Source organism: Schistocerca piceifrons, chromosome X (assembly GCF_021461385.2).
Source record: "Schistocerca piceifrons isolate TAMUIC-IGC-003096 chromosome X, iqSchPice1.1, whole genome shotgun sequence".
NCBI lineage: Eukaryota > Metazoa > Arthropoda > Insecta > Orthoptera > Acrididae > Schistocerca > Schistocerca piceifrons.
In genome coordinates this window covers 4,780,222-4,792,643 of record NC_060149.1, presented here as the reverse complement: position 1 = coordinate 4,792,643, position 12,422 = coordinate 4,780,222, and positions in this window count along the sequence as shown.

Genomic DNA, 12,422 nt, shown 5'->3' with positions numbered 1-12,422 from the left:
ACGGACGTTTTATCCGACATCTGATCTTCTTTCAACACTTGCGAATCATTCTTAAACTCAATCTCCAGTTCCGCTGTGGGTATTACAGCTGCCACTTTATAGTCGATTTCCGGAACACTACTTAAATTGTTCTCACTGACAGTGAATGTATTTTCTGCTGCCATGTATACAGCTGATTTACTACTTGTGGGCGCACTCCTTTCTCCTAACACTGGCACACTCTCCCGCCGTTGATTATTCCATACGGAATTTTCATAACGACGACACCTGGGTTTTCTCCTGTTATTGGGCCGCCAAAATTTCTCCACGCCCGGTCGGCCCCTCACCGGCGCGGCTAATGGTTTCCCTGTCTCGTCCCAGCAGATACGCTCCCCGGATACTGCTGAGGCGGCTGGTCACACCCTCTGGCGTTATTACTATTCTGCGCAGCCCGTATCACGCTAGTATGATACTGGTTTCCGTCATTCCGGTTATTATTTGCATTGTACCGATTGTTATTACGGTCCGAACCATTATTGTCATTGCTGCGGTATGCATTATTCCCATGGTTATCGTTGTTATGGTTGGGGTGGTACCCGTTGTTGTTACCACGGCCTCTACCACTGTCGCGATTATTGCGCCAATTGTCCTCGTCCTCAACTCTTTCCAGGAAATCATTGATTGTCCTGTAATTGCTTCCTACGTAGCGTTTTGTATCATCTGGAAGCTTCTTGTAGAGTTCCCAGACTATTTCGGATTCCGTGCGGCGATCACGCAAATATTCCAACTTGCGGATCCAGCCCTCACAAAACTCCTTCATCGAGCCGCGCGAATTCGCATCGAAAGGCCTCGATACGACAAATTCGCGCCAGACACTTTGCTGCTTTTGCTCTGACCAGTATTCAGCCAGAAACAAATTTTTAAACTCGTCAAAAGTCAGGTTCGTAATGTTGAGGTTTAAGCCCCAACGCTTGGCATCACCAGCCAGCACATCAATAACCGCATTAATTTTTCTCTCATTAGTCCATGATCTGGGTAAAACTCTTTCACAATTCTTAATGAAATCCGTCGCGTGTATACCGCCTTTTTTCAAGGGGTCGAACCGCTCCTCTTTCGTCAACAATTCCGAACTATGTGCACAGATTGGCACATAGCTCTGTTTTTCGTCAAGTTTCTTTTCTAATTCCGACACTCTCGTAATTACTTGGCAAGTGGTTGTCGCAAGCGTTTCCACTTCCCTCTTTTTCTCTTCGCAGGTATTAGCCTGCTCCCTCACTTTAGTGTCTACTTCGGACACTAAAGCCTTTAAAGTTTCCACCTTCTGTTGATCCTCTTTTTTCACTAATTGAATTTGTTCCGTCACCTTATTCTCGATGACCGGAGCAACTGCTTCTCCTACACTTTTCTCGATTCTGCTAATTTCGGAATCAAAACGAGTATTTATGCTCGCAATTTCCGCCTGAACGCCTATCATTTCCTGTTTAAGATAACCGATTTCGGAATTAATTACAACAATATCTTCTTTGATTTTATCAACTTTTGTATTAACAACTCCAACATTGTTGTTAACAACATTAATAGCTTTGTTCTGATTGTCTAGCTTTCGTTCAATCTTTTCAGACTGAGCTTCTTGCTTGGCAGACAGAGCTATAATTTCTGCCGATTGACTCTTGATTTCATTAATCAAAACATTCAATAAATCAGTTAAATTCCCGGAGACTACCGGTTTTACTTCCGTAGCTGGTTCCTCTATACATGTTCCCCCGTATTCATCATCAAGGGGTACAGATTTGATTTTCGCTTCCGATTCCGAAACATTTTCTAAAGTTTGGAATTCCATTTCTGCTCTTTGTTGCGTTTCGGCGGTCGCGTCTTTCATGCTAGCCGCCTGCCCCTGAACAATGGGAACCGCCGTGCGCGTTTCCCACTGTTCGACCGATTGTTCCGTATCCAAGTCTACCAGATTTTGGTAATTGTTGCCTTCACTCATTTTAATAATTTTCAATATAAATGCAAAATCTCAACTCTAATTAGGATTCCTCACACGAATATTCTCGCTGACGTATCGACCATTTCGTAACCAGTACTTTGTTACGAGATTTGCACAATGCAAAATTCGTGTCCAGAACAACCTCAAATTTGAAGATTGTCCTGTCACCAGGTCGCCACGTGTAACCTCCCCCTCACTTACCGACCTTAATGACAGTAAAAAATGAAACCGCGTGTACCTAATGGGAGTTTTGGAAAAGCAATCGTCACCGAAGTTAACCTGTCGGTAAAGAGGGAGGAAAGGGTTACATCTAAATGAAAGGAAATGTGCTAATGAAACTGGTGGAAATTAATTTTGAAAAGGGGTAAAGTTAATAAGGAAAGTAAATGTGCAGCCGTTACGTTAACAATTAACTATCGATAATTAGGTATTTGAGATTTGGGGGAAATTACGGTCGCCAGTCCTAAGGACAATTACTATAGTAACTGAAAAAGAAAGGTTATTACACATATAATTAGCACTAGAAGCGTGGCAACTGAAGGTTGACACGTGTAGTGTGAAAACTGAAAGTTTGTCAGAAGTAATAAATTTCGCTACACACTGACTTAATTTAGCAAAAGAATTACTAAAACCGGAAAATCGAAAGTTAATTTAGTGACTGAAGTTAATAGTGAGCTTTCTTTCTGAAGCACATCGAAATTCAGTAAAATACGGTTAGTCTTGGACTACCTCAACAATCATTTCAAAAGCTACTTGAATCTACGCAATTTAGAAAGAAGAGATTTAACTTTGAACTTGAATTAAATGATTCTGAACAATTAACAATAGTAAAATTTAGTACGTACCAAGCTGAGCTGCAGTCACAGGTAACTAAAATACGGTAACAAAACTCGCACTCTTAATTTGTGCTTGTGCAATTTAAATATTGTAGCCAGCTGAACTTTGAAATTAAAGCAGTGAAATCGAATGATGCTGGCGTTTGAATTTCAACGACCCTCGGGCTCATTTCGGAAAAGGAAGGGACCCTGCTTGGCAATGCAATTGGGACAATGAGCAACAAAGGTTCATGCTAAGTTGCTGTAATTTTGCGAGGCAAATGGAACAAGATTAAAAGCTGAGGTCTGCCATACAGTTCTAAAACTTTACGTGCTTCCAGTCTTCCTTGTTGGTTTATTGAAGGTTCGAAGCCGTCGATCGAGGAGGTGGCGACAGTCACTCATTGTCGGCCGTCGCTGTTGCAGAAGCTGGATGTTGGCGCGCCTTCTTCTCGACACGGTCACCAGGCGAAACGGGCTCTTGATGTGCGCCAGCTAATGCTTCCCGTCCGCGACACCATGTCAGAAACTATCATCGCGAGTCGAGCGCAATTACATGCTGCCAAACCCCGAAAGCGCGGCAACTCGCGGGAGCGTCACACAACACACCTGCTCCACTCGCTACTCCCGCCACACTCCGACTGTTCTGCCCGCGCTCCAAGCGGCAGAGTTCACACTACCAAAGATCCTACACACTTTGATTCTTCACACGACCTATCGACGTAATCGTTCGATAGCAGTTTTCCCTAGGCAAGACCCAGCGTAAAAATACAAATAATATTTACGAAACAAACCAATTATACATCGACATGAGTGCATAAATATATATATACGAACAGTAAAACAATTACAATATATAAAGAGACAGAAATGTCATATCTTGAGGTAACAAAACAAGGAAAAAAAATAATAGTACAATAGATGGAAATAGGAGGATATGCATTTCCGGCGTTACACACTGATATCAAGTACCCTCCGCTACGTAACGTCATTACGTAACACCAACAGCAAGAATCCACGGGTACAAAATACCGTCTGCATACAACATCAGTGCAATGAACCATGTTACGTTATATTCCGTGGCATTCAAGATTAGCACAGAGCGCCACTGCCACGTAAAATCGGTAAGAAACGCACTCTGCCACGCAACATTTGCGTGGTGAATGGCAGGCAATAGGATACACAAGGACCAGCAATGCAATCGTCCGGAAAAAATCTACAGCTTTTTCTAGGCACTACCATCATTCCTTTATGAGCAAACTACCCATAGCAGTGGTACAGAGCAGTCTTCAACGCCACACCATTATTAGGTTTCCTCGATCATGTAAAAATGATAGGAAGCACACTTCAACACGCAGTCCTGGTATCAAGTACCCTCCGCCCCGTAACGTCATTACGAAGCACCTGCTGCCACCTTCCACTGTTACAAAACGCCCTTTGCCATACCAAATCGGTACAAAGGACACTGGTAAGAAATATTCTCAGGCATTCAACATTGGTACAGAGCGCCCCTGCAACGGAACATCGGTAAGAAACACCCTCCACCACACTACATATACAAGCTGAATGGGTCAAACAATAGTACAAAGAACACTGGTACGAAATTGTCTCCGGCATTCAACATTGGTACAGAGCGACCTTGCCGCGTAAAATTGGTAAGAAACACCCTCCACCACGTTATATATGCAAGCTGTATGACAGGAATAATGGTACTAAGACCCCTGGTACGAAACATTCTCAGCCATTCAACATTGGTACAGAGCGCCCCTGCAACGTAACATCGGTAAGAAACACCCTCCCCCACGCTACATATGCAAGTTGAATGGCAGGAACACCGGTACTAAGAACCGTGGTACGAAATTGTCTCCGGCATTCAACATTGGTACAGAGCGACCTTGCCGCGTAAAATAGGTAAGAAGCACCCTCCACTACGCTACATATGCATTGTGAAAGGCAGGCAATAGGATACAACAGGAGCTGCAATGAAGCCATCCGGAAAGAAACAACAATTTTTACCCGGAACTACCACATTCCCTTCTGAGAAAACTACCCATAACATTGTACAGAGCGCAGTCTGCCCCGCTACACCATTATTAAGTTCCCTCGTTTATTTAAAACGATAGAAGCACACTTCAAAACGCAATCCTGGTATCATTTACCCTCCGGTACGTAACGTCATTCCGAAGCACCCGCTGCCAGCTTCCACTGATACAGAACGCTACTTGTCATACCATACCGGTACAAAGAACACGGGTACGAAATAATCTCAGGCATTCAACATTGGCACAGAGCGCCCTGCCACGTAACATCTGTAAGAAACACCCTCCATCACGCTATATATGCAAGCTAAATGGCTGCAACATCGGTACAAAGAACCGTTGTACGAAATATTCTCTGGCATTCAACATTGGTACAGAGCGTCCCTGCCACGTAACAAGGGTAAGAGACACCCTCCACCACGCTACATATGCAAGCTGAATGGGTCAAACAATAGTACAAAGAACACTGGTACGAAATTGTCTCCGGCATTAAAAATCGGTACAGAGCGACCTTGCCACGTAAAATTGGTAAGAAACACTATCCACCACGCTATATATGCAAGCTGAATGGCAGGAACACCGGTACTAAGACCCCTGGTACGAAATATTCTCAGGCATTCAACATTGGTACAGAGAGCCCCTGCCATGTAACATCGGTAAGGAACTCAACATCCACCACGCTACATATGCAAGGTGACTGGCATTAACATCGGTACTAAGAACCAGGGTATGAAGTAGTCTCAGGTATTTAAAATTGGTACAGAGCGCCCCTGCCACGTAACGTCGGTAAGAAATACCGTCCACCACGCTACATATGCCAGCTGAATGGCTGGATCATCGGTACAAACAACCCTGGTACGAAATATTCTCATGCATTCAACATCGGTACAGAGGGCCTCTTCCACTTAACATGGTAAGAAACACCCTCCATCACGCTATATATGCAAGCTGATTGGCTGGAACATCGGTACAAAGAACCGTGGTACGAAATATTCTCTGGCATTCAACATTGGTACAGAGCGCCCCTGCCACGTAACTAGGGTAAGAGACACCCTCCACCACGCTGCATTTGCATGGTGAATGGCAGGAAGAGGATACAACAGTAGCAGCAATGAAGCCATCCGAAAAGAAACTACAGTTTTTGCGCGGAACTACCATTATTCCTATCTGAGGATACAACACATAACATTGGTACAGAGCACCGTCTGCCACGAAATACCGTTAATAAGTGCCCTCTGTCATTTAAAATCACAGGAAGCACAGTTCAACACGCAGCCCTTGTGTCAACTACAGTCCGCTACGTAACGTCATTACGAAACACCCGCTGCCAGACTCCACGGGTACAAAACGTCGTCTGCATACAACATCGGTGCAAAGAACCATGGTACCTAATATTCTATAGTATTCAAGATTGGTGCAGAGCTCCCCTGCCACGTGAAATCTGTAAGAAACGCCGTCTAGCACGCAACATTTGCGTGGTGAATGGCAGGCAATAGGATACACAAGGAACTGCAATGCATCCATCCGCAAAAAATCTACAGTTTTTGCGCGTAACTATCCTAATTCCTGTCTGAGAAAACGTCTAGCTGTTTCGTACACGTGTGTCGCGTGAGGTAAACAATGGGATAGGCAAATGACGTCTGCAGTCATTTCCCTGGAAACGACCTCCGGCATTGTTGTTAAGCTATAAAAGTAAGCGCAGTGCGTTACCGGGCAACAGTTTCTGCGCGACAACGTTTCGAGTAGGTCGCGGCTCTGTCTCTCCAGCCATTAGAGATGTCTCCTAAGGTCCGGGGCGGCAACGCGAGCGGCGACGGGCGCCGCCTGATCGACGTCGTCTCGCAAGCTCTCAGAGAACTGCGCGACGGCCGCGGTTCAACCATGACTCAAATCAGATCGTGGCTGCAGTCAAACACTGATTCCGCTGTAGGGGTAAGTCGCGCGCTAGCTCAAATGTTTGTCATTCTGTCGCGGTCAGCGTTGCGTAAAGCGCAGTTCTGAGGCTAAGGCGGATGCTTTTGTGTAGATGAACAAACGGCTGCTGCAAATAACGTTGAAGAGGGGCGTGGAGGACGGCACACTCATAGTCCGCAGCGGCCGATACAAGCTGGCGACGCGCGATGACCACCGTGAGCTGCGCAGCGGCAGGAGAAACCGGCGTCGCAGCGGCAGACAACGCCGCCGAAGCCCCAGACAAGCCCGCCGCAGCCGCAGGAGGCGCCACCGCAGCTTCTCCAGGAGGCGCCGTCTCAGCTGCCAAATTGTGACCGACTGGCTGAATAAATATTTCAAAAATCTGTAGTACACGTGAAAATAAATTTTTGTTTCGAGAGCCCTTTGTTTTTACTTATGTGTCTAAATACACTGCTGCCAACAGTATCTAGAGAAAACCAATAGCGCACCTAAATGTTCCAAAAGTTGCTTCCACAACTCGGAAGTACATACTAAAAAGGCTAAAAGCTGTTTTTTAAAAAAGTGGTAGAGAGTGCTATGTACCGATGTTACACTGAAGAGCTGCTTCGTGCCAGCGTGCTTTTTACCATGTTACATGGCAGAGGGAGCTGAGCACCATTTTTTAGCGACTGAAAGTACTTAACACTAATGTTGCGTGGCGGTGGTGCTTTGTACCAATGTTGCATGGGAGAGAGTGCTTTACACCAATGTTGTCTTACGGAAGGTGCTTCCTAACTACGGCTGTGAACCTTGCAGACTACTGATGCTTTGTGGTAGAGAGCTTTATGTAGGGATGTCATATTGGAGTGCTGCTTCCTGCCAGGGTGCTTTTTACCATGTTGCATGGCAGAGGGAGTTCTGCACCATTTTTTAGCGACTGGAGGTACCTCACACTAATGTTGTATGGCGGAGGGTGCTTTGTACCAATGTTTCATGGGAGAGAGTGCTTTACACCAATGTTGTCTTACAGAAGGTGCTTCGTAACTATGGCTAGAAACCTTGCAGACTACAGATGCTTTGTGGTGTAGAGTGCTATGTGCCGATGTTACTTTGGAGTGCTACTTCATGCCAGGGTGGTTCTTACCATGTTACATGGCGGAGGGAGCTCTGCACCGATTTTTAGCGACTGAGTTCTTCACACTATTATTGTGTCGCGGAGGGTGCTTTGTACCAATGTTGCACGGGAGAGAGTGCTTTACACGAATGTTGTCTTACAGAAGGTGCTTCCTAACTATGGCTGTGAACCTTACAGACTACTGATGCATTGTGGTAGAGAGCTTTATGTAGGGATGAGACATTGGAGTGCTGCTTCCTGCCAGGGTGCTTTTTACCATGTTGCATGGCAGAGGGAGTTCTGCACCATTTTCTTGCGACTGGAGGTACCTCACACTAATGTTGTACGGCGGAGTGTACTTTGTACCAATGTTGCACGGGAGAGAGTGCTTTACACCAATGTTGTCTTGCGGAAGGTGCTTCCTAACTATGGCTGTGAACCTTGCAGACTACTGATGCTTTGTGGTAGAGAGCTTTATGTAGGGATGTCATATTGGAGTGCTGCTTCCTGCCAGGGTGCTTTTTACCATGTTGCATGGCAGAGGGAGTTCTGCACCATTTTTTAACGACTGGAAGTACCTCACACTAATGTTGTACGGCGGAGTGTACTTTGTACCAATGTTGCACGGGAGAGAGTACTTTACACCAATGTTGTCTTACAGAAGGTGCTTCCTAACTATGGCTGTGAACCTTACAGACTACTGATGCTTTGTGGTAGAGAGCTTTATGTAGGGATGAGACATTGGAGTGCTGCTTCCTGCCATGGTGCAGGGTGCTTTTTACCATGTTGCATGGCAGAGGGAGTTCTGCACCATTTTTTAACGACTGGAAGTACCTTCACACTAATGTTGTATGGCGGAGGGTGCTTTGTACCAATGTTTCATGGGAGGGAGTGCTTTACACCAATGTTGTCTTACAGAAGGTGCTTCTTAATTATGGCTGGAAACCTTGCAGACTACTGATGCTTTGTGGTAGAGAGCTTTATGTAGGGATGTCACATTGGAGTGTTGCTTCCTGCCATGGTGCTTTTTACCATGTTGCATGGCAGAGGGAGTTCTGCACCATTTTTTAGCGACTGGAGGTACCTCACACTAATGTTGTATGGCGGAGGGTACTTTGTACCAATGTTGCACGGGAGAGAGTGCTTTACACCAATGTTGTCTTACAGAAGGTGCTTCTTAATTATGGCTGGAAACCTTGCCGACTACTGATGCTTTGCGGTAGAGAGCTTTATGTAGGGATGTTACATGGGAGAGCTGCTTCCTGCCATGGTGCTTTTTACCATTTTGCATGGCAGAGGGAGTTCTGCACAATTTTGGCGACATGAAGTACTTCTTACTAATGTTGCGTGGTGGAGGGTACTTTGTACCAATGTTGCATGGGAGAGTGTGCTTTACCCCAATGTTGTCTTACGGAAGGTGCTTCGTAAGTATGTTTTGTTGCAGAGGGTACGTCGTGTCAGTGCTGTGTGATGGACTCTGGTTCCTTCCAGTTTTACGTTGCAGAGGATGTTTCGTACCATAGTTGTATGGTGGAGGATGCTTGGTAGCGATGTTATGTTGCGGAGAGTGTTTCATGCCAATGCCAGTGCTGCGTGGCTGGAAACTTTGCAGACTACTGAGGCTTTCTGATAGAGAGTGCTATGTACCGATGTTACTTTGCAATGCTGCTTCATGTCAGAGTGCATTTTACCATGTTACATGGCTTCGGGTGCTCTGCACCATTTTTTTTCGACTTAAAGTACTTCACACTGATGTCGTGTGCAGCGATTTTTCATGGCAGACAGTGCTTTACCAATGTTGTGTGGTAGAGTTTGGTTCCCACCAATGTTGCATGACGGGCGCACTTTGTACAACATTTGGGGGTGGAGTGTGCATCGTACCGATAGTGTCTGGCAGAGTTTTCTTCGTACAATATTGCGAGGTGACTGGTGCGGCGATCCGATTGTGCATGGTAAATAGTGCTTCGAATGAATGTTCCATGGCAGAGGGTTCTTTGTACCGTTGTTAGGTGGTGCTTCATACCAACGTTAAACGGCAGAGGGTGGGTCTAACTAATGTTGTCTTGCAGACGGTGCTCCGTATCAACGTTGCGTGGCACAGGGTGCTTTGTACCAATGTTAGTCGCAGAGGGTGCACCTTATCGATGTTAAATAGCAAAGGGTACTTCGCTCTAATGCTGCGTGGTGGAGGGCCTTGCTTACCAGTGTTGTTTGGGCAGGAAGATTGGTACAGCGTTGTGAGGCAGAATCTCCTCTGTACCGACTGTGTGTGTCAGAAGGTGCTTTGCAGGAGATTTGCGTGGTATGGGGTGCTTTATACCACTGTTTTGTGACAGGGATTGCATCCCAGCGATTTTGTGTGGAAGATGGTGTTTCGTAGCGAAGTTATGTGTGGAAACGCAGGAAAAGGACACACAGAATATTTAGCTCGTTCCGGTGTGACACTGCAATTAGCCAGATTGCAAATGGCGTAGCGCGCATGCAACTGAATTGTGCATGCGGGCTGGCTGGCTGGTTGGATAACTCGTAGCACTTATCATTGTCATTCAAACCGCCAGTTAAATATGGAAAACGTAACAGTCTTTCGTCCCGGGTGTGCACTGCTGAAACTGTTAACTTATTTTACGATGTCCTCTAAATTTTTGTCATGAACCTATACTGAGGTCCGTTAACAAAATTACCGCTACACCAGACAATTGCCGGCTGTCGTGGCCGAGTGGTTCTAGGCGCTTCAGTCCCGAACCACGCTGCTGCCGCGGTCGCAGGTTCGAATCCTGCCTCGGGCATGGATGTGTGCGATGTCCATAGGTTAGTAAGGTTTAAGTAGTTCTAAATTCTAGGGGACTGATGACCTCAGATATTAAGTGGTTCAAATGGCTCTGAGCACTATGGGACTGCGAAGGTCATCAGTCCCCTAGAACTCAGAACTACTTAAACCTAACTAACCTAAGGACATCACACTCATCCATGCCCGAGACAGGATTCGAACCTGCGACCGTAGCGGTCGCGCGGTTCCAGACTGTAGCGCCTAGAACCGCCCGGCCACTCCGGCCGGCCAGATGTTAAGTCCCATAGTGCTTAGAGCCATTTGAACCATTTAGGCAGACAAGTCGTCTGACCGTAGATACCCTGTGCAAAGTCGGACCGCTTAATATTATATAATCTCAATATTATATAATACTCCTCGAATCATTCAGTTCATTCGCACTTGCACTTTGAATCATTGCAGATCTGGGGCAGAGAAAAATCAGTAAGTTAACATTTATCGCATATTTCCGTTCAGTAACGTCTAATGGAAGAATTTTCTGGGGTAACTCATGTTTAAGAAAGAAAGTTTTCGTTGCTCAAAAACGTGCTCTTCGAGGAGATAGGCATTTTGATTACTGCTTCGCAGTATATTTATTCCCTCACTGTAAATAAGCCATATAATTCCAATGGTGGATGACATACATAATTACAAGGAAAATGAGATCCATTATTCCGCTTTAAGGTTGTCTTTAGCACAAAAAGTGGTGCACAATGCTGCCAGTATAATTTATACTCACTTACTGAATGAAATAAAATATCTTACAGAGAGAAAAGTGAAATATGAAAGGAAAACTGAAAAACATTCTCCTTAACAACTCCTTCTAATCCGTAGATCAATTTCTATTTAAGTAATAAGTAAGAGTCGGTAGGTACGAATAACTAATTCGAATCTGTAAAAAAACTGGTAAAAGTTCAGGATGTAGTAATAGTTACATGTTAATGTGAATGTAAAATGATTCGTCTCATATCACTGTGGTTAACTGCGCAAATGATAAATGGAACATAACACTTACTAACTGTAAAAACACGTGAGGAAATACTGACCCTGCGACATATCCAAGAAGATGGGTTGAAGAAAAGCAAATGTACCATTATGGCATTTGTTTATTTTGAGGAAGTTTTTGACATTGTTCACTGGACGACTTTCTTTGAAATTCTGGAGGTAGCAGCAGCAAAATAAAGGTTATTTATAACTTGTATAGGAGCCAGACTGCATTTATAAGACTCGTGGACCATTAAATGGAAGACATAGTTGTGACGGAAGGGGACAGTGTTGTAGCTTATCCTCAATATTACTCAGCCGGCACATCGAGATAACTGTGAAAGAAACCAAGACGAAATCTGGAAAAATAGTTAAAGCTCAAAGAGAACAAAAAAAATTGCTGAACATCGTAAGTCTGTAAGAGACAGTAAAGGACTTGAAAGACCAGTTGAATGGAACGGATATTGTGTTAAAAAGAGGTTATAAGATTAACATTAACAAAAAAGTAAAACAAGGGTAATGGAATATAGGCCAATTACACCAGGCAATGCTGAGGGGATTACGCTGGGAAATTAAACACCAAAAGTGGTAGGCCTAGATGAGTTTTGCTGTTTTTGTAGCAAAATACACTCATGCTCATATATTAAGGATAATGCTGATACGTGGTGAAACAACGCTCTGGTGATCGGTTTCGGGTTTAGATCACTTCGGGGTATGACCATGCGGTGCATTTGACCAGCGGTCGCCGCATGGTGGCGCTGGCAGCAGTCCACATATGCAGAGGTGTGTTGGTGCGTGACAG